General features: G+C 36.5%; 1 pseudogene; it reads right to left on the bottom strand.

Annotated features, from left to right (window-relative positions):
* Nucleotides 1-322: 322 nt before the first annotated feature.
* On the bottom strand, nucleotides 323-3,964 carry LOC131768228 (chitinase domain-containing protein 1-like; annotated as a pseudogene).
* Nucleotides 3,965-21,504: the final 17,540 nt, after the last annotated feature.

Raw genomic sequence — 21,504 nt, 5'->3', positions numbered from 1 at the left:
AAGAAATGTTATCTTAGTTTTCCTATTTTATAAATAAAAAATGATACATTACAGCAAAATAAGTAACAGTGTTGTTCTATATAAATTAACAGTTGTTATAACTTTACTGATGGTCAAATGTATTTTGCACAAACAAATCCATGAAGAGCAAGTATATTATGGAGCTGACATGCAAACAAGGTGTTTTACTGGAAAAATATGTAGGTATTTTTACATATATTGTCAAAAAGGCCAGTGAAAATATGAATATAGGAACTGCATTAGAAGATCTATAGTCTCATTGAAATTTCCAGTAAATGCGCCCTTTGTTCATTTCTGGTTCTCAGGAAAGATGACTAATAAGAGAAAGTGCCTTTAGAGAAGAGGCAGCATCCAGGACATCAGCCTGGGAAGGGTATTTACAGTTGTCAGCCTGAAGCTCGGAGAGGAGAAACAGAATCATTATGCAAAGAATCTGAGTTCCACTTAGCAGAGTGTCACAGGAGCTGTTAAATTCCAATCTGTAGAAGCAAGAGGAAAAGAGTAGAAACAGTGTAACTAGACCTAAGGCCATTGGATTCACTGTCACAATCAATCATATTCAATGACCAGTGAGAAGAAAAATTCAAAATGAAGGTGCTAAATATTATGTGCTATGACTCTTCTTTTATGCAGCTCTTGGTACAGAGATGGAAGAAAAGGGGAAAAAAAAACAGATAAATGTGCTACAGAGACTAAGAAAGGAAACATGGCACAGATTGTGGGGATGTTAGGGAGAAACATAAGACAAAGGGATTGTCTGTGGGATGAAAAGCCTTTAAATTTCTCTTTTAAAATATGTTATGTTTTTGTTGTAGAAAACCTTGTCCTGGTTGAAATACAAGCAATTTTAGAAATAAGTTCTGGAAATCCCTCTTGTTAAAGATATTTGCTTCAAAGATAGTTTCTAAATTTGCAGCTCACCTGGGGACAAACTCCCCAGCTAAGAGAGAGCGAGTGATATTTGGAAATCTGCTAATGTCAACTCATTTGTTACAAAGATTTCTGTCAGAGAAATACACTTTAGTCTGTACTTTTCACAGATTGCTATACTCACAGCACCTAATATAATTTCTTCCATGTAGAAAGAGCTCAATGTTTGTCATAGAGTTGAATTAAAGAATGTGGAAGATAGTTGATTTCTGGGATCCTCTATACACTTGGGAGTTGCCATTGATCTTGAGATCTTGAAGGAAGGGTCCCATTCAATTATCTCTAAATCTCCTCCTACCTAGCACAGTGCCTGGTGCCTAGTTGTAGCTGGCTTTCAGAATATGCCAGTTCCAGGAGTAATTCTAACTGGAAAAATAAAGCCATTTGATTTTCACGTTACTCACTCTGTCTGCCGCCCCCTCGTATATTTGACATATTAAAATGCATCAAGGAAGTATAGCTACTAAAAAAGGGAACCAAAGGAGAGACACATTTCTCTTTTTCTAAAGTTTTTTTCTCAGACAGCTAATCAACGTGAAGAATGACATTGAAAACATAGACATTTTTACCTTAAAATAATGTATGCCCATGGGAACAAAATTTCAAATGGTCCAGTGGATATAGAAGAAAAAACATGTTTCCCTCCTGCCCCTTTCCCTTTCCTAGTTCTTCTTCCAAGGAGCAATGATTGACGCCAATTCCTTGCATATAATCATCACAGTTGTAAAGTCCTATTTCATTCTTTGTAATGATGACATCGTATTCAAATGTAGAATTGTTATACCTTCCCAAGTTCTCAGTTGATGGTTCAATGAATATTTACATAAATAGATCTTTTTGCAAAAGTAAGCTTATTTGTAAATACATTCCTAAGAGTTGAACTTTACTGAGATTGCTAAATTATCCTCCAAGGGAATTGTTTTAGCTTATACTCCCATAAGGAGTATAGTTATACAATAATATATTAAGTTACTGAGCTTTGACCATTCACATAAGAGAAAATGTCACAGGAGAACGTGTGGTGATAGTTTGCACATATGAAGCTGCCATAAGATGTAGTTGAGCATTTTTTATATTTTAAAAGTATTTATTTCCTATCAATAGTCTGTCAAACCCTTTGTCCACCTTATTTTTTTGGTATTGACCTCTTCTTTCCACAGATTTAATAGAGTTTTAATATAAATAAAATTATATCTTTGAGATATGACTTGTAAATATTTGTTTACAATTTGTCTTAGGACTTACTACAGTATTTTTTCACACAGAAATTTTTCATGTTTGTGTAGTAAAATATATTATATTCTTAATTATATTGCGTCTGCATGTTGTGTCTTGCCTAGAAAGACTTTCATTTCACGAACATTAAATATAAATAAATTCATCAATAGAGAGAGTCTACACAAGTTTGATAATTATATGATTAAAAAGGAAGAGTGTCACAAATATATCTTTTTAATAAAGAATTTAATAATCAAAACAGTTAAGGATTATGGAAAAGTACACTCAGTTTTGTTCTGGGTCAGCGTTTCTCAAAGTTTAATGTATAGAACTCTAGTTTGTAAGGATAGTAATATAAAAAACGCATTATGTGGTTAAATAAATTTAGAGTATGCTGAATATAGGGGTTATGGAGTTTTTTATTGTATCATTTCTCAAAGTTTTTAGTAAGATGATGTGAAGAATTTCACATGTATTTTCTCAGATGGAGATCCTGTCCATGCCCTCTCCCCAAAGCAGAGTCTGAGTCAAGGATTCCACTGCAAGTGGTTTATTTCAGAGGTAATCCCAGGAAACATCAGTAGGAGAGAGAGGAAGTGACACACAGCAGAAAGGAGACCACTGCAGACTGTATGATGAGTAGGCTCCCACTCTAGGCCACTGGGAAACAGAGACTGGACTGAACACCCAACAGAGTCATCCCACACAGAGCTGGGGAGCTGAGGTATGTATCCTCCAGTTTCTATATCAATCAGCACTTGAGACCTGTGTCCAGAGATGTTAACAGCCTGGTGCTTCTGTAGGAGGAAGCTTTTGGAAAAGCACACTCTGGTCCCAGGCCGGGCCTACTGCATGTCGTAGAAGGAGTCCAGGCACTGGCGCAGCTCCCAGATGGACACCCTGATGCCCAGCTCCCAGGTCAACTCCAGCCCCCCCTGCAAGGTCTTCAGCGACAGGTGGACAACTTGCTTCTCTCTTGGCTTTCCTTGTACTAGAAAAAGTACTCTGCGGCCTGGCTGTTCCACAAGATCTGGGGCCTGTGGTCCTTCGGTGTCTGGATGTACCTGGGAGAGGCCGGGCGTGGGTGTGGACAAGGTGGAAGTAGCCTCTGCCATCACGGAAGGGGTGAGGTCCCCCAAGAGGAGCAGAACGTGGGGTGTCATCCCCCCATGGTCTATAGAGTACCAGCAGCACGCTGGGCTGTGTGGGAGGGCCACATGCACAGCTGGACACAAAATGCCAGGAAGCAGGGCCACAGGGTGGGGTCTGGGACACTTGGGCCAAAGCTGCAGCAGACGGGTCCTCACTGGCCCCGATGACAGGCTCGCTCATCCTTGGAGGCTGAGTAGTCCACGTCGTAGAAGCTGAGCCCCAGCAGGATCTTGCTTTGCCACTTGGACTTGGGGACCAGGACATGACGCAGGCTGGCACCCAGGAGAGTGGTGCATTGGGGCCAGACTGCTGTGCCGTTCAGAGCAAGGACCGACATGGGGACCAGCTGCTCAAACTCCTTGTGTGTGGAAATGCCCGCTTGTTGGTCCCAGGAGCGATGGTGTGCTGGATGGCTAGGATGGCCTGCAGCTGGCCCTGATGCAGTGTCTCGGCCACGTGGCTGAACATGTGAATGAGGCCACTGCTGGGGACTCAGCCCAGGATTTGAAATGCCTCAGGATGTGCTGAGGGCTGTGCTGCACCCGGGAAGTGCCTCGAGGTGAGGACATGGGGGCAGCTCCACCGACGAGGCCTTGTGCTGAGGGAGCACTAACCTTGCACTCCAGGGAATGAGGAGTGCCATGGGATTTGGACAGTATGCCAAGAGCATCTGCTAGAGCTCCCATTTTTTTTTAAGTGGATTTACTCAAGATCTGTGGCGACAAAAGAAAAGCTTTCACCTCTGTTCAACCCCTTGTCGGTTCCATCCTCCTTTCTTCTCCCTTAGACAGCATAGGTTGCTATCTGCTTGGTCAACTGAAAAGTTTAAGATATGTCACCGTTGTGAATAAACAAGAGCCCAGGCTTGCAAAAATTGTGTCTGCATTTGCAGTTGTCTGTGAAATTCTCCTTCACTTTTGCTTTAGGTCCAGTGAGGAACAGCATAACAATATTGACCTCTTCTTTGTAAAGGCTCTTAAACTAACAATTGCTTCGAGTTCTTACCACTTTTCGAACCCAACAGTGGTAAGTTACTAAGATTTAGATATTGTGTTAGTGGGTGGGAGATAGGATATTTAGTTTTATGTGTCAACTTGGCTGAGCTATGGTACCCAGTTATTTAATAAAACACTAATCCAGACGTTACTGTGAAGCTATTTTGCAGATGTGGATATCAGCTAAATTACGTGACTTTAAGTAAAGAACATGACCTTCATAGTGTGGGTGGGCCTCATCCAGTCAGCTGAGGGTCTTAGGAGAAAAAACTGTGTTTTTTTGGAGAAAAAGAAAAGTCTGCCTCAAGGCTGAAGCATCATCTCTTGTTTGCCTGCTAGCTTGCACTACACATTTGATAAAACCTTGCATTTGAGTATCAGGAACTGGTCTATCTAACAAATAAGATGGTATTTTCCCCCACTATGTTATTAATCCTTATTAGAGCAACCCCAGAAATCATATAACAAAAGAGGTGATTCAGACAGGTGATTTAGGTAGTGTTTGAATTTCAAGAGAAATCTAATATTACCAAAATGGTATCTTAACTCTTTAGTAGACTCATGTTTTTTTGAAACAGTTTAAGAAATCAGCCCTGATCACCTACTACTTCAGCAATGAAGACCAACTTGATTAATATTGATTATTATCTTGGGTGTCCAGGTCACATTCACTGCTATTATCCCATGTGAGCATAACCATAGTTTATTATTTATCTATTATTACAGATATATTATTAATAGGGAATTATCATATGGTTTAACGTTATTTAATAATTATTACAGGAGGAGCTTCAAGATGGTGGAAGAGTAAGATGTGGAGATCACCTTCCTCCCCACAAATACATCAGAAATACCTCTACACGTGGGACAATTCCTACAGAACACCTACTGAACACTGGCAGAAGACCTCAGACCTCCCAAAAGGCAAGAAACTCCCCACGTACCTGGGTAGGGCAAGAGAAAAAAGAATAAACAGAGACAAAGAATAAGGATGGGACCTGCACCAGTGGGAGGGAGCTGTGAAGGAGGAAAGGTTTCCACACACTAGGAAACCCCTTCGTTAGCAGAGACTGCGGGTGGTAGAGGGGGGAGGCTTCCGAGCCATAGAGGAGAGCGCAGTCACAGAGATGCAGAGGGCAAAGCAGAGAGGTTCCCGCACAGAGGATGGGTGCCAGCCAGCACTCACCAGCCCGAGAGGCTTGTCTGCTCACCCGCCGGGGTGGGCGGGGGCTGGGAGCTGAGGCTCAGGCTATGGTCAGATCCCAGGGAGAGAACTGGGCTAGGCGGGGTGAACACAGCCTGAAGGGGCTAGTGCGCCATGGCTGGCTGGGAGGGAGTCCAGGAAAAGGTCTGGAGCTGCCGAAGAAGCAAGAGACTTTTTCTTGCCTCTTTGTTTCCTGGTGCACGAGGAGAGGGGATTAAGCGTGCCACTTTAAGGAGCTCCAGAGAAGGGCACGAGCTGCGGCTATCAGCGCGGACCCCAGAGACGGGCATGAGATGCTAAGGATGCTGCTGCCAGCACCAAGAAGCCTGTGTGTGAGCACATGCCACTCTCCACACCTCCCCTCCTGGGAGCCTGTGCAGCCCACCACTGCCAGGGCCCCATGATCCAGGGACAGCTTCCCCAGGAGAACGCACGGCGCGCCTCAGGCTGGTGCAACGTCACGCTGGCCTCTGCCGCCGCAGGCTCGCCCCACATCCGTACCCCTCCCTTCCCCCAGCCTGAGTGAGCCAGAGCCCCCGAATTAGCTGCTCCTTTAACCCCATCCTGTCTGAGCAAAGAACAGATGCCCTAAGATGACCTACACACCGAGGCGTGTCCAAATACAAAGCTGAAACCCAGAGCTGTGCAAACAAAGAAGAGAAAGGGAAATCTCTCCCAGCAGCCTCAGGAGCAGCGGAATAAATCTCCACAATCAACATGATGTACCTGCATCTGTGGAATACCTGAATAGACAAGGAATCATCTCAAAACTGAGGCAGTGGACGTTGGGAGTAACTATTTATTTCTTTATTTCCCTTTTTCTCTTTTCGTGAGTATGTGTGCATATGCTTCTGTGTGTGATTTTGTCTGTATAGCTTTGCTTTTATCGTCTGATGTAGGGTTCTGTTTGTCCGGGTTTTTTGTTGCTCTTTTTTTTTTTTTTTTTTTTTAGTATAGTTTTCAGTGTTTTTTATCATTGCTGAATTTGTTTTTTGGTTGCGTTGTTCTCTTCTTTCTTTCTTTCTCTTATTTAATTACTTAAAAAATGTTTTAATAATTATTTTTTGTTTTTTATTTTATCTTATTTTATTTTATCTTATATTCTTCTTTCTTTCTTTCTTTTTTCTCCCTTTTATTCTGAGCCATATGGATGACAGACTCTTGGTGCTCCAGCCAGGTATCAGGGCTGTGCCTCTGAGGTGGGAGAGCCAAGCTCATGACATTGGTCCACCAGAGACTTCCCAGCTCCATATAATATCAAATGGTGAAAATCTCCCAGAGATCTCCATCTCAACGCCAAGACGCAGTTCCACTCAATGACCAGCTAACTACAGTGCTGGACACCTTATGAAAAACAACTAGCAAGACAGGACCACAACACCACCCATAAGCAGACAGGCCTCCTAAAATCATAAAGAGGCCACAGACACCCCAAAACACACCACCAGACATGGACCAGCCCACCAGAAAGAGAACATCCAGCCTCCTCCATCAGAACACAGACACTAGTCCCTTCCACTAGGAAGCCTGCACAACACACTGAACCAACCTTAGCCACTGGGGGTAGACACCATAAACAATGGGAACTACGAACCTGCAGCCTGTGAAAAGGAGATCCCAAACACAGTATGTTAAGAAAGATGAGAAGACAAAGAAGCACACAGCAGATGAAGGAGCAAGCCAAAAAACCACCAGACCTAACAAATGAAAAGGAAATAAGCAGTCTACCTAATAAAGAATTCAGAATAATGATAGTAATGATGGTTCAAAATCTTGGAAATAGAATGGAGAAAAACTAGAAACGTTTAACAAGGACCTCGAAGAACTAAAGAGCAAACAAACAATGATGAACAACACATAAATGAAATTTAAAATTCTCTAGAAGGAACCAATAGCAGAATAACCGAGGCAGAAGAAAGGATAAGTGACCTGGAAGACAAAATAGTGGAAATAACTAGTGCAGAGCAGAATAAAGAAAAAAGAATGAAAAGAATTGAGGACAGTCTCAGAGACCTCTGAGACAACATTAAACACGCTAACATTCAAATTATAGGGGTCCCAGAAGAAGAAGAGAAAATGAAAGGGACTGAGAAAATATTTGAAGAGATTATAGTTGAAAACTTGCCTTATATGGGTAAGGAAATAGTTAATCAAGTCCAGGAAGCACAGAGAGTCCCATACACTATAAATCCAAGGAGAAACATGTCAAGACACATATTACTCAATCAAAAATTAAATACACAGAAAAAATATTACAAGCAGCAAGGGAAAAACAACAAATAACATACAACGGAATCCTCATAATGTTAACAGCTGATCTTTCAGCAGAAACTCTGCAAGTCAGAAGGGAGAGGCAGGACATATTTAAAGTGATGAAAGGGAAAAGCCTACAGCCAAGATGACACTATCCAGCAAGGATCTCATTCAGATTTGAAGGAGATATTAAAACCTTTACAGACAAGGAAAAGCTAAGAGAATTCAGCACAACCAAACCAGCTTTACAACAAATGCTAAAGGAACTCCTCTAGGCAAGGAACACAAGAGAAGGAAAAAACCTACAATAACAAATCCAAAACAATTAAGAAAATAGTAATAGGAACATACAGATCAATAATTACCTTAAATGTAAATGGATTAAATGCTCCAACCGAAAGACATAGACTGGCTGAATGGTTACAAAAACAAGACCTGTATATATGCTGTCTACAAGAGACCACTTCAGACCTAGGGACACATACAGAATGAAAGTGAGGGGATGGAAAAAGATATTCCATACAAATGGAAATCAAAAGAAAGCTGGAGTAACAATTCTCATATCACACAAAATAGACTTTAAAACAAAGACTATTACAAGAGACAAAGAGGGATACTACATAATGATCAAGGGATCAATCCAAGAAGAAGATATAACAATTGTAAATATTTATGCACCCAACACAGGAGCACCTCAATATGTAAGGCAAATGCTAACAGTCATAAAAGGGGAAATTGACAGTGATGCAATAATAGTGGAGACACCCCACTTTCACCAATGGACCGATCATCCAAAATGAAAATACATAAGGAAACACAAGCTTTAAATGATATATTAAACAAGCTGGACTTAATTGATATTTATAAGACTTTCCATCCAAAAACAACAGAATACACATTTTTCTCATGTGCTCATGCAACATTCTCCAGGATAGTCCATACCTTGGGTCAAAAATCAAGCCTTGGTAAATTTAAGAATATTGAAATCATATCAAGTATCTTTTCTTACCACAATGCTATGAGACTAGATATCAATTACAGGAAAAAAATCTGTAAAAAATAGAAACACATGGAGGCTAAACAATACACTAATTAAAAACCAAGAGATCACTGAAAAAATCAGAGAAAATCAAAAAATACCAAGAAACAAATGACAATGAAGACACAATGGCCCAAAACCTATGGGATGCAGCAAAAGCAGTTCCAAGAGGGAAGTTTATAGCAATACAATTCTACCTTAAGAAACAAGAAACATCTCTAATAAACAACCTAAACTTACAACCAAAAAATTAGAGAAAGAAGAACAAAAAAACTCCAAAGTTAGCAGAAGAAAGAAATCATAAAGATCAGATCAGAAATAAATGAAAAAGAAATGAAGAAAATGATAGCAAAGATGAATAAAACTAAAAGCTTGTTGTTTGAGAAGATAAACAAAATTGATAAACCATTAGCCAGACTTATCAAGAAGAAAAGGGAGAAGACTCAAATCAATAGAAATAGAAATGAAAAAGGAGAAGTAACAACTGACAATGCAGAAATACACAGGTTCATGAGATTACCACAAGCAACTCTATGCCAATTAAATGGACAACCTGGAAGAAAATGGACAAATTCTTAGAAATGCACAACCTTACAAGACTGAACAAGGAAGAAATAGAAAATATGAACAGACCAATCACAAGCACTGAAATTGAAACTGTGATGTAAAATCTTCCAACAAACAAAAACCCAGGACCAGATGGCTTCAAAGGCGAATTCTATCAAACATTTAGAGAAGAGCTAACACCTATCCTTCTCAAACTCTTCCAAAATATAGCAGAGGGAGGAACACTCCCAAACTCCTTCTATGAGGCCATCATCACTCTGATACCAAAACCAGACAAAGATGTCACAAAGAAAGAAAACTACCAGCCAATATCTCTGAGGAACATTGATACAAAAGTCCTCAACAAAATGGTAGCAAACAGAATCCAACAGCACATTAAAAGGATCATACACTATGATGAAGTAGGGTTTATCCCAGGAATGCAAGTCTTCTTCATTATATGCAAATCAATCAACATGATACACCATATTAACAAATTGAATGAGAAAAACCATATGATCAACTCAATCGATGCAGAGAAAGCTTTTGAAAAATTTCAACACCCATTTATGATAAAAACCCTGCAGAAAATAGGCATAGAGGGAACTTTCCTCAACATAATAAAGGTGATATATGATAAACCACAGCCAACATCATCATCAATGGTGAAAAACCGAAACCATTTCCACTAAGATCAGGAACAAGACAAGGGTGCCCACTCTCACCACTATTATTCAACATAGTTTTGGTGTGCATTGACAGATGAATGGGTAAAGAAGATGTGGCACATATATACAATGGAACATTACTCAGCTGTAAAAAGGAAGGAAATTGAGTTATTTGTAGTGAGGTGGATAGCCCTAGAGTCTATCATACAGAGTGAAGTATGTCAGAAAGATAAAATAAAAACAAATACCGTATGCTAACACATATATATGGAATCAAAAAAAAAAAAAATGGTCGCGAAGAAGCTAGGGGCAAGACAGGAATAAAGACGCAGACCTACTAGAGAATGGACTTGAGGACACGGGGAGCAGGAATGGTAAGCTGGGACAAAGTGAGAGAATGGTAGTGTATATATGTCCATATATAGACAATATACATATATATCAAATCATATATCATATATATGATATATATATCATATGATATCATATCATATATCATATGATATATATATATCATATCATATATATGGACATATATACACTACCAAATGTAAAATAGATAGCTAGTGCAAAGCAGTCACATAGCTCAGGGAGGTCAGCTTGGTGCTTTGTGACCAGCTAGAAGGGTGGGATGGGGAGGGTGGGAGGGAGGGAGATGCAAGAGAGAAGAGATATGGGGATATATGTATATGTATAACTGATTCACTTCGTTATAAAGCAGAAACTAACACACCATTATAAAACAATTATACTTCAATAAAAACATTTAAAAAATTATTATTATATTATTTGCCAGATTTATGCCTGATATACTGTTAGAATAAATACTAGGCTTTCTGTGTTAATCCTAGCTACATGTTACTTTATTTTGTTATAATTAAGATAGCTTGTTAAATTTATATTATGTGTTATGTTTTTATGTAATTTCAATATATTTATATAAATATTTTCACAAACCTAAAAAGTAGTCTTTAGACCATGAGTCCCAGTCCGTTATCATGTCCATAGTGACTATATCAGTTTTTTCTTTTAATTTTATATTTTTAATAATATATGGCTTTCTTTTCTGTCTTATTAACCACACTCATGTATTTGGAGGAGAAAAACAAAACACCCATTCCTACCTGGAAGCGGTCTATTCTATATCAATTCAATTAAGTTTTTTTATTTGTTTTTTGTTTCTTTTTGTAAGCAAAAGTTCAACTGGGATTTTCAACATATAAAATGAGAATAAATGCAATAATTTTAAAAGTTGGAAAATAGAAAAAAAAACCCTGAGAATGAGATAAAAGAAAATATTTCCTAGAAATAAAATTAGCAATAAAATGAACTTGAATGTGACTGAAAAAATATTAAAAGCAGAATATAGGAAGCAAGATAAAAGAGGTCATGAGATCTGCTTAGCTTGATTATATGTAGAATTTGATAATGTTTTCTGTTGTTATTTCCCTAAAGAACTTGTAAAATATTAAGATTATGAACACTGGCGTGGTGACAACTTTGAGATATATTAGTTGGCAGTATTAACAGAATGAACTTTATAAACAGTAACAGATAAACCAGAAATATATGGATAATTATAGGAAAGTTTGCATATCTGTAATATTCAAAGATAACAGCTAAAATGAAATTCTTATTAATTTTTTTCATGACAAGTTGACTTTTAACACATGAAATAACTGTACAGTTTGATTGAGCTAACACTGATTAAGGTATAACTTCATCTATTGGGGCAACTACAATAATTTTGGTATTTCCAAATCAAAATGACCCTATTCTTAGAAAGTGTGTTTTGGGGTTATCTATTAACTCATGAACATTTGAAAAAACAGTACAGATAACCATACATTCTTGTGAAATTTAAATAACATCTGGCTAATATATTTTACCTAAATGCAAAAGTCAGAATAAGATAGATTATGATGTGGTAACACACAATCACAAAACCCCACTGATTTACCACATCAAAGACTGATTTCTTACTTGTCAAATTATTTTGTGCATCTGAAAGTCTTTCCAGGATATTTATCCTCCATGCGGCTTCTCAGAATTCTGGGTTACTCGAAACTCTGCCATCCTGCTGCCTCAGTAGCTGCGTTCTGTGGTGTCATTGGTCAATGCAGCAGGAAAAGGAGCCCTGCGGGGTCTGACACCATCAATTAAATGATTCATCCTGGAAGTGATATACATTACTTCTTCTCAAACAAGTTACATAAAAAGTAGTCACATGTCTCTACCTAATTACAGAAAAGCATAGGAACATAATTCCCTCATTCACCTAGAAGGAAAGGAGAATTGGATGTGCAATAATATTAGAAATCTCTACCCCAAGCTACAAGACTTTAAATTAAAGTTGCATGCAGAATGCACAATACACTGGGTACCCAGCTGTTCTTCCCAGTTCACATTACTAAATATGTTTCATTTTGTATTATTGTAAATATTGATATTACTTTGTAGTAATGAATATGGTATTCTCCATCTGAAAGTCATGGTATAAAGCATTTTTTAAATTTATTTTATTCCATGTTGTGTTAATCTCTGCTGTACAACAAAGTGATCCAATTATGCATATATATATATATATATATATATATATATATATATATACATTCTTTTTCACATTCTTTTCCATTATGGTTTATCACAGAATATTGAATATAGTTCCCTGTGCTTTACACCAGCACCTTGTTCATCCATTGTATGTATAATAGTTTGCATCTGCTACCGAACTCCCAATCTATCCTTCCCCCACTCCCCTCCTCCTTTGGCAACCACAAGTCTGTTTTCTCTGTCTGTGACTCTGTTTCTATTTTGTAAATAAGTTCATTTGGATCATATTTTAGATTTCATATATAAGTGATATCATATGCTATTTGTCTTTCTCTTTCTGACTTACTTCACTTAATATGATAATCTCTAGGTCCACCCATGTTACTGCAAATGGCATTATTTCATTCTATAAAGTAATTTTTGGAGCAATGTTGCATAATATAAGGACAACAATAAAAGTCCAACAATTAAGAACATGCTCACACATCATTAATATAAAATTTCCCATATATTATTTAATATGTAATCCAAAAATTTACTTGAAGATATCTGTAGATGTCAAGAAACTAAGTAAAGCTCATACTTTTGCCATATATGCACAAAGTCGTTGGGCAGGTTCACATTTCTGCTCATTGTTAGCCTGTGATAATTCTATAGAGCCTTTCTTTTCCCAGCTGGTTTCCTCCAGAGAGAACTGGGAGCTGCTGCAGCTGTTCCTGCTGAATGAGAATGTTATTATATTCGGGGTAACAGATGTTACACCTGGAGGTTCATCTTTTACTTTCAGGAAAATTTCACTCCAGAACAGGAAGTCTTATGAAACATCAATAATTTCATGAAATGAATGTTCAAACTAAAATTTAAACTGTTTCATACAAAAAATAAACATGCTTTAATTTCTCAAAGTTATTGTGATTAATTGAAGTTGGCCATCATTTCAAAAGCTTTAAAATATCACTACCAGAAAACAAATGAGCATTTAGATACATGGCCTTCAAATCTGGAATTATTTGCATGTAAGATCGTTCTCTTTTTTTAAAAGTAAGTATAACTTTGATGTCAAGTTCTAATGGTAATCAGATCGAGAGTTAACCATATTTTTACATTTAATTGTTTTATTCCTGAGTGTGACTGAAATCCTCAAACTTTCCCATTTCTCTCTAATCAAGAGATCAATCTTGCTTTAGCTAAACCTTCAAAAAAAGAAGAGTAGAATTATACTGATTAAAATTAATCCTATTGCATCCTATGATATTATCTATCTGATATCTTTGATGAACTTTGAAAGCCAAAATGAAAATAATTCAGAGTGTGAGGCCCCTTCCATGTACAGTTTATATTCAACATGCTTCATTCTGCAAGTATTTTCCGAGCACTCACCACATATTAGCTCTGGGCTTGGTTCTTGGTACGGAGTGCTGTTGTAGATAATCTCCTGGAAAGCAGACTCTGAGAATGAAGTTAGGTCTCTGACAGGCAAAGAGACTTGACCTTGTTATGCACAGCCAGTCACTGGATTCCGCAGCCTATGGGAATGAGGCTTGACCTTGGGCAAGGAACACTCTAGAAGCCGGGTGAGTACGTCCTTCAGTCCTGGAGTGGGCATCCGCTCAGCAGAGAGTGAACACAATCCCTTCCCTCAGAGAATATAAGCAGAGTTATATAACATACTATGCACAAGCTTACTTGTGGTTCCAATTTTTATTTCTAATTCTTTTAATGAAGAAACTGGTAAAACGCCTGATAAGTCTTAGATCTGTTTTGATTTGAGTCACTTTTCTCATATGTATTTCATTGTCAGGAATGAGTCATATCTTCACATATTAACTCTGAAAAATATGGATTCAGCTATAGCCTTATTTTCTTTAATTGCTCAATAGAAAAAGAATGTGCTACAGTATGTATTGCATCTTACTGGGGTACAGGAAAATTTATGTACGTAATAGACTATTCATAAAAATTTTGAGATGAGGAGTAAGTAATATTATGATGTTCCATTTAGAAGCATGTTAATAAAAATGGTTTAAATCAAGTGTCATAAAGAACAATATTACACAAAGCTATCTGAAGACACCTGGTATTAATTTGAGGAGGCTCGTGTGGATTTGCCGACATCAGTTACAACATGTAATTTTAAATGACCTTTTAACCTATCTGTGGATTCAACTACTTTTGGTCCAAGATAGGATTAAGGGTTGTTCAAATATGATCTAAGTGGAGATATTTAAAACTGCTTGTAACTGCATTTCATTCTGTAGTTGTTTTACAAAAAGTCACCCTTCAGTGGGCCTGACCTCTAGGATATGTTTTCCATGCTCAGAGGAACAGGAGATAATAGAGGTTTTAATGCAGCTATTCAGAAACTAACAGAACAGTTTAGACCTCAAAAATATGTTCCCTCTGAGAGACATGTTCAGGGAGATAGCTGAAGAGCACGGTTCATCTGTCGATCTCCTGGTTAGCAGTCTGAGCACCAGGACCATGTGATTTCTTAGGCCACCAAGGTAGTATACCAGCAAGATATGCATGTTCCTTATTACGTTAAATAAATCAAAAGGTAAAAAAAAGCCAGAAGACCCAAAAAAAATTCCACCAGCAATTTTCAGATTTTGAAGTACATTTTATCAAATAAACTTTGGGCGTGATGATACTGGCAGTGTGATTGGGGGTACTTAGCACCTGGAAAAGCAGTCACTCTTACATCTTCAGTATCTATTGACATTATAAGATGTTCATGTTATGTAGTAAATATTTAATGTAAATAAATACATAAATGCTACTGAACAGATGTCACAACTTTCCAGAGTTTAAACAAGTCTTGGTTCTAAATAGTGGCGAGAAGATATTTTGTATGTTTTCTGTTCTCTTCAAAAAAGGCTGTAAATAAACGACCTCATAATATGTAGAGTGCACCAGAATGACATACACCAATTGTGTCTCTAGATGGATGAAGCCTATATGAATGAAGGGAATATAACTCTCATTGAAAACCCACAGTTTACTCCTATCAAACAGTGTAAAGTCAGAGGAAGTTATTGAGGGGCTTAACATTTTTATTTACCGTCATGCCAAGCGCCTGGTTTCTTCTTTTGGGCTATTGGCTAAATGTGTCACAAGGAAAGAACTACTGTCACCCAAGATCCCTGTGGAAGCATCTCCAAGGATCCAGAGAAAAGGAGAGGGATGTTACAGCAGGAGTGAGGGTGGAGCACTCAGCAGTGTTTCCACACATCATCAAGTGGGCTAAGGTTCTCCGACCTCAACCTGATTTATTTTGAATACGGCTCTGAGAGAATTGTCCACTGGTTGTACTCATTGCTCTTTGTAATGAGCATCTTCAAGAAATGGGGTACAAAACTACACTTCATTCCTTAGAAGGATAGTTGTACTTAGAAGGATTTGGGGGATCAAGAAAAAGAAGGATTTCTGAGTTAATTTGAACAAGAAGTCAAGCATTGTTGGCCCTCAAGTTTCATAGATCAGGCAGATGGGATTTGACAGACCATTGGTGTTTGTTGGTGGTGGTTTTTTGTTCTGTATTTTTAAATGTAATTAGTTGCTACAAGCAAAAGTTGGGAAATTTCTCACCTTAACTCATAAAAAATTAGATTTCTGACTTAGGTATAGCAACACTGAATTAACATCACCACATTAGGTAATCCACAAGTGCTATTCCCTTCTGAAAGGATATGTTTCTTAGTTTAACTTGTTCCTCCAACTTCTACTCACATTTACAACAGAGATTCAACAACAGAGATCACCCAGTCTTTTTGTTGTTACAATCAGCTGCTCCCTTCATTGTTCCCTGCCTGCGTCCTTAATGTATATGAGTCAACTCCAGGTCTAAACTAAGAAAATCTGGCGCAAGTACTCCTAATGTCAACTTCAAAATGAACAGAAATAGAAATATCTTTGCAGACCAAAACTAAGGTTTTTGAGGTGTTACAGCTCAACCTTGATTGAAAATCAGAATGTTTTTGAGCTCACGAGAGGATAGAGTTTATTGGCAGTTTAAGCAAATCTGTGAAACTAATGGTTGAAATTGACTTGCTATGATTTTCTCACCAAGAATGTTCTTTTAGAGATTAAAAAATATGCATAATTAGGATTAACTCTTATAATTTATTTACATTTCCATATTTTCCCATATGTTAGGCAGGTAAGCAAGCGGGACTGATTGTATTTTGCTTTATTTTTTCCATTATATGGAAGTAATGGACATTATTCAACTTTTTCTTAAATAGTATTTTAAAATAATAAATGAATATTCTGAGTCTTATTGAATAATTCCCCTCAGAAGAGTTTTGATATAATGTAGAATGTATAATATTAAATCTTTCCTAAAATATCAACTTTGTATATGCATAATTTTTTTCATTTTGCAAATTATGGGATGATAACTTTACAGTATTTGAAATGTTATATGGAAAACAGTAAAAAGGTAAGAAATTGTCCAGCATAGGCTTAAATACTTTCTTTATTCTATATTTACTAAATTTGTCTCCAATACTTGCTTGGATCAACCATTATATAATCTAGCAACAAAGAACTAGAGGATATATAGGCAATAAGACAAAATGAAATCTTAACAAAATTAAAGAGAATATTTTTATTCTTTAAGATTAAATACTATTCAAACTGAAATGCATTGTTTTCTTCTCTGTTAAAAACATTTTATATGTATATATATGTGTAACTATATGTATATATATTTATATTCATGTCAGTTTTTAGAGATAGTTTTTAAATGACACTTTTTGAGATTTAAAATAGAAAGTATTCTAATCAATTAGCAGTTTTTGATGAATGTTTGAAGCTTAATAAACTTTTAGCTTAAACAACTTAAACTTGGATCAATTTTTATATTATTTGAAGCAAATAATATAGTGTAGATTACTTGAACAGTGTAAAGCATATCAATGTACCTTTCCTTTAAGAAAGTATGAAGGACTTTGGTGCTACTGTTTTATATAATGCACTTAGGAGGAAGTTAAAATTTTCTTACTATAAAATGGACAAATCTCAAACAAACCAATGAATAACGAAGCACTATTATTCACTGGATATGCATCATTCCAGTTTTCAATTTTGTATTATTTAGCTCTAATTAATATTTTACCATTCAAAAAACTGGTAGCAAGAGTTACATATAAATCAAAAATAAACCTCCCTGCCCCTTGAATACTACAGGTAACTACCTTTGTGGAGACAGAATAGGTAAGTTCTGTTTACTTTGGTTGTTTGCACATTGTTTTCACTGCCAGCATGGAGTTCAAAGTAAGCAAGAATTGAGAGGAGAATCCTCACAGACAATGCTGATAAGTCAGATTTTAAAGTGGAATGGTCTAAATTACTTCATTTGTACCATTTTTTTAGATTCCACATATAAGTGATTTGTCTTTCTCTGCCTGACTTACTACACTCAGTATGACAATCTCTAGGTCCATCCATGTCACTGCAGATGGCATTATTTCATTATTTTTTATGACTAATATCATATATAGAAAACAAACTTATGGTTACCAAGGGGGAGAGGGGGGAGGGGTAAATTTGGAGACTGGGATTGACATATACATACTATTGTATATAAAATAGATAGCTAATAAGAACCTACTATATAACACAGGGAACTCTACTCAATACTCTTTAATGATCTGTATGGGAAAATAATCTAAGTAAGAGTGGATATATGTATATGTATAACTGATTCACTTTGCTGAAAAATAGAAACTAACACAACATTGTAAATCAACGATACTCCAAAAATATTAATTAAAAAAAATAAAGTGGAATGGCCTATCCTTTTTTTGGAATATCTAAGAGATTCCTTAAGAAAACAAAAACACATTTGCAAGCATAAGTTCATTGGGAATCAATTGCATACTATTTTCTATATCAAATAATTTTTAAAACTAGCCTTAAACTCTTTAAAGAGAGACTTCTCTGGTGGTGCAGTGGTTAAGAATCCACCTACCAATGCAGGGGACACGGGTTCGATCCCTGGTCTGGGAAGATCCAACATGCCATGAAGCAACTAAGCCTGTGCACCACAACTACTGAGCCTGTGCTCTAGAGCCTGCGAGCCACAACTGCTGCGCCTGCATGCCACAACTACTGAAGCTCACGTGCCTAGACCCTGTGCTCCACAACAAGAGAAGCCACTGCAATGAGAAGCCCATGCACTGCAACAAAGAGTAGCCCCCGCTCACTGCAACCAGAGAAAGTCTTCGCACAAACAACAAAGACTCAACGCAGCCAAAAATAAATTAATTTATTAATTAATTTTTAAAAATTATTTAAAGATTTAAGAACAATATTCTGAAGGAAGAAATAGCTGTAAAAGAATCAATTAAAATGATTTAAAATAGCATATTGCTAAAGAAACACGGTTTATGTAAAGAGACACGTTTTAAACAAGATGCCTATGATATACTTGCTGAAATGTTTAAAGGTAAAGTACACTGACATATGCAACTTATTACTTGTGAGCATAAACAAACCAAGGTGGACTAATGGATGGATAAATATAGATGTGATAAAGCAAGTATTGTAAAATGATAATTATAAAATCTAGTTGGTCTCTTCACAGATATTCATTGTAAAATTCCTTCAACTTATATGGATGTTTTGGTAATTTTTATAATATAATGATGGGACAAAAAGATTTTACTATTTTCTAATTATATGAGAGAATTATTGAAAAGTGACAAATAAAAGAGTGGAGGATGAAAATAATGGCTTGTTCATGCCAATACCACAAATAAATCCTATGTCTGAACACAACCTTTCCTGAGAATAATAGACTCATATTCACTGGAACATTTTCCATCATGCCACACTTGTCTAACTCACAAACTAAAGATCAATTGAAATAAGGAATTTGCAGAAGGAGGACAAGAAAATTAATATTAGCAGCACAAGAAGGGAAATACTATTGAAATCCATTGCAATATTTTCTGCAACATATTGAACAATAAGAGACGATTCTTGTCCATGATACTGGCCCCAAGTGGCCATTTTTGAGATTCTATATATATTCATATATGTGGGAAAATATCAAAATATTTTAAAACATGTCATATAAAGGGAAATAGAATTACTGCCTCAATGACCTACTTTTAACGTGCAGAAATATTACTATTAATGTACAACATACACAAATAATTTGCCCTACTCTCACATAATTCAGGGCAGGGATATGTGAACTATATACCATAAAATGGTGTATGTGTCATTGATATTCTGGGTCCAAAGGACAAATTGAGTAAAAAGTCATCTTTTGTAACTGTTCTAAAATAATATCTAGACCTGTCCTCACTGTCCCATGTTCCAGAACGTTCTCTCTGGGCCAGAATATCATAGATTTGTCCAGTGGGAATATTGAGAGCCTTCCCCATAAGAACTGAGTATCACCTTGAAAATTGGCATTCTAACTTCAAAATTAATCTTTTGCTAATATCTACTCCTCTACTCTCATTTTGATCAGCACGCTACTCAAAAACCTTAAAAGTACCCACAAATCTTGGCCAAGTTGTTGCTCCATTTTTATTCCATAGATTTAAATTCAGAATTTCTACTTCTCAACAACATTGGGTGAAAGAAAAAAAAAAAAAAACGCGCTAATTAAATTGAGAGTTCCTGAGTGTTCTTGACATTCCAATTTCTTGTTTATTTTCTGAGTTTGGTAGAGGAGCCCCGTAAGTCATCCAGGTGGCTTTAGACACTTTTGGCCCCATCAGAAGCCTTAATTGTGATAACCTTGAGATGCAGTTGGATGCTATTGTGAATGGTTCTTAAAGACACGCTTTAGAGAACAGAGTCTTAATCACTTTTCTCAGAGCGCACTTTCCAGAAATTCTATTGTGAGACCTGAAGAGGGCATGATGCAAGGGATTTACTTAAAGTCTGTCATGTTAAGTTTAGTGCTGCTTTACGTAGCAGATAATTCTCAATATTTCTAATGATTTAAAAGTGTCTCTACCAACGGAATCAAGTTACTGAAATAAAAATTTTTTTTTGAACTAGGGTTTTCAGCCACTAAAAAAAAAAGTCAATAGATTTCATAAACGTTCAGTCTCACTACCTATGACATTTTATAGCCTAATATTTTCCACAATTATCAATAAACTTAAAAACCAAATGATTTAGGGTTTAAATATAAGCCCATATTTAATTGGAAATTCAAGATATTTAACTAGAAACGTTTAAGATCTTTATAAAAATACTTAGAGAATATCTCATTTTATCCAGTGTTTTTTTTGTTTGTTTGCTTGCTTTTTTGTTTTTATCTGCCAGGATTCCAGGGTTGAATAAAAATAAATATTTCAGACATATTTTAAAATATTAAATGGTATTTAACAAATTTAGCAAATTTAACTTTATGATGTTCAGTCTAATATTCAAATATACAAGTTCTCAGATAAAAATTTTAACGGGTTTACTTTCATTCTTAACTAAACCAGGAGAAGCTTACAGTTAAAGACAACCCACTCCTCTTACCAGTTGCGTGTGGTATGGTTGGCAATAGTCTTTTCTGTTATCATCATCCCACAGATGATTTACTTTTCATTTACAAAAATGTGCTCAGTGCCTCTGGGCATATCTACAAAACAGCAAACAAAGACAAATAAATGTGTATTTTCAGTCAAAGAAATAGGTATCAAATTTTAGCTTTTTTGTACAGTTGACTAAAAATAAGTCATCTTAATTTAAGCTGTCAAAAGGAGAAGAAAGAGTCTCCTTTCATATCAAAGGATAAAGTAGAAAGCTTCAACTCAGTTACTGGAAATTAGTTGACATTCATTAGTTCAATGAATGAGTGAGTAAAAAGTTTAACAATAATAGACCCCTAGTATAAGAAATTTGCTATAAACACAGTAAAAGCCTCACTCTAATAACAAATAATCTGACAATTTTTTATTTGAC

The sequence above is a fragment of the Kogia breviceps genome, chromosome 13 (assembly GCF_026419965.1).
Source record: "Kogia breviceps isolate mKogBre1 chromosome 13, mKogBre1 haplotype 1, whole genome shotgun sequence".
NCBI lineage: Eukaryota > Metazoa > Chordata > Mammalia > Artiodactyla > Physeteridae > Kogia > Kogia breviceps.
This window is presented reverse-complemented; position numbering and strand designations above follow the sequence as displayed.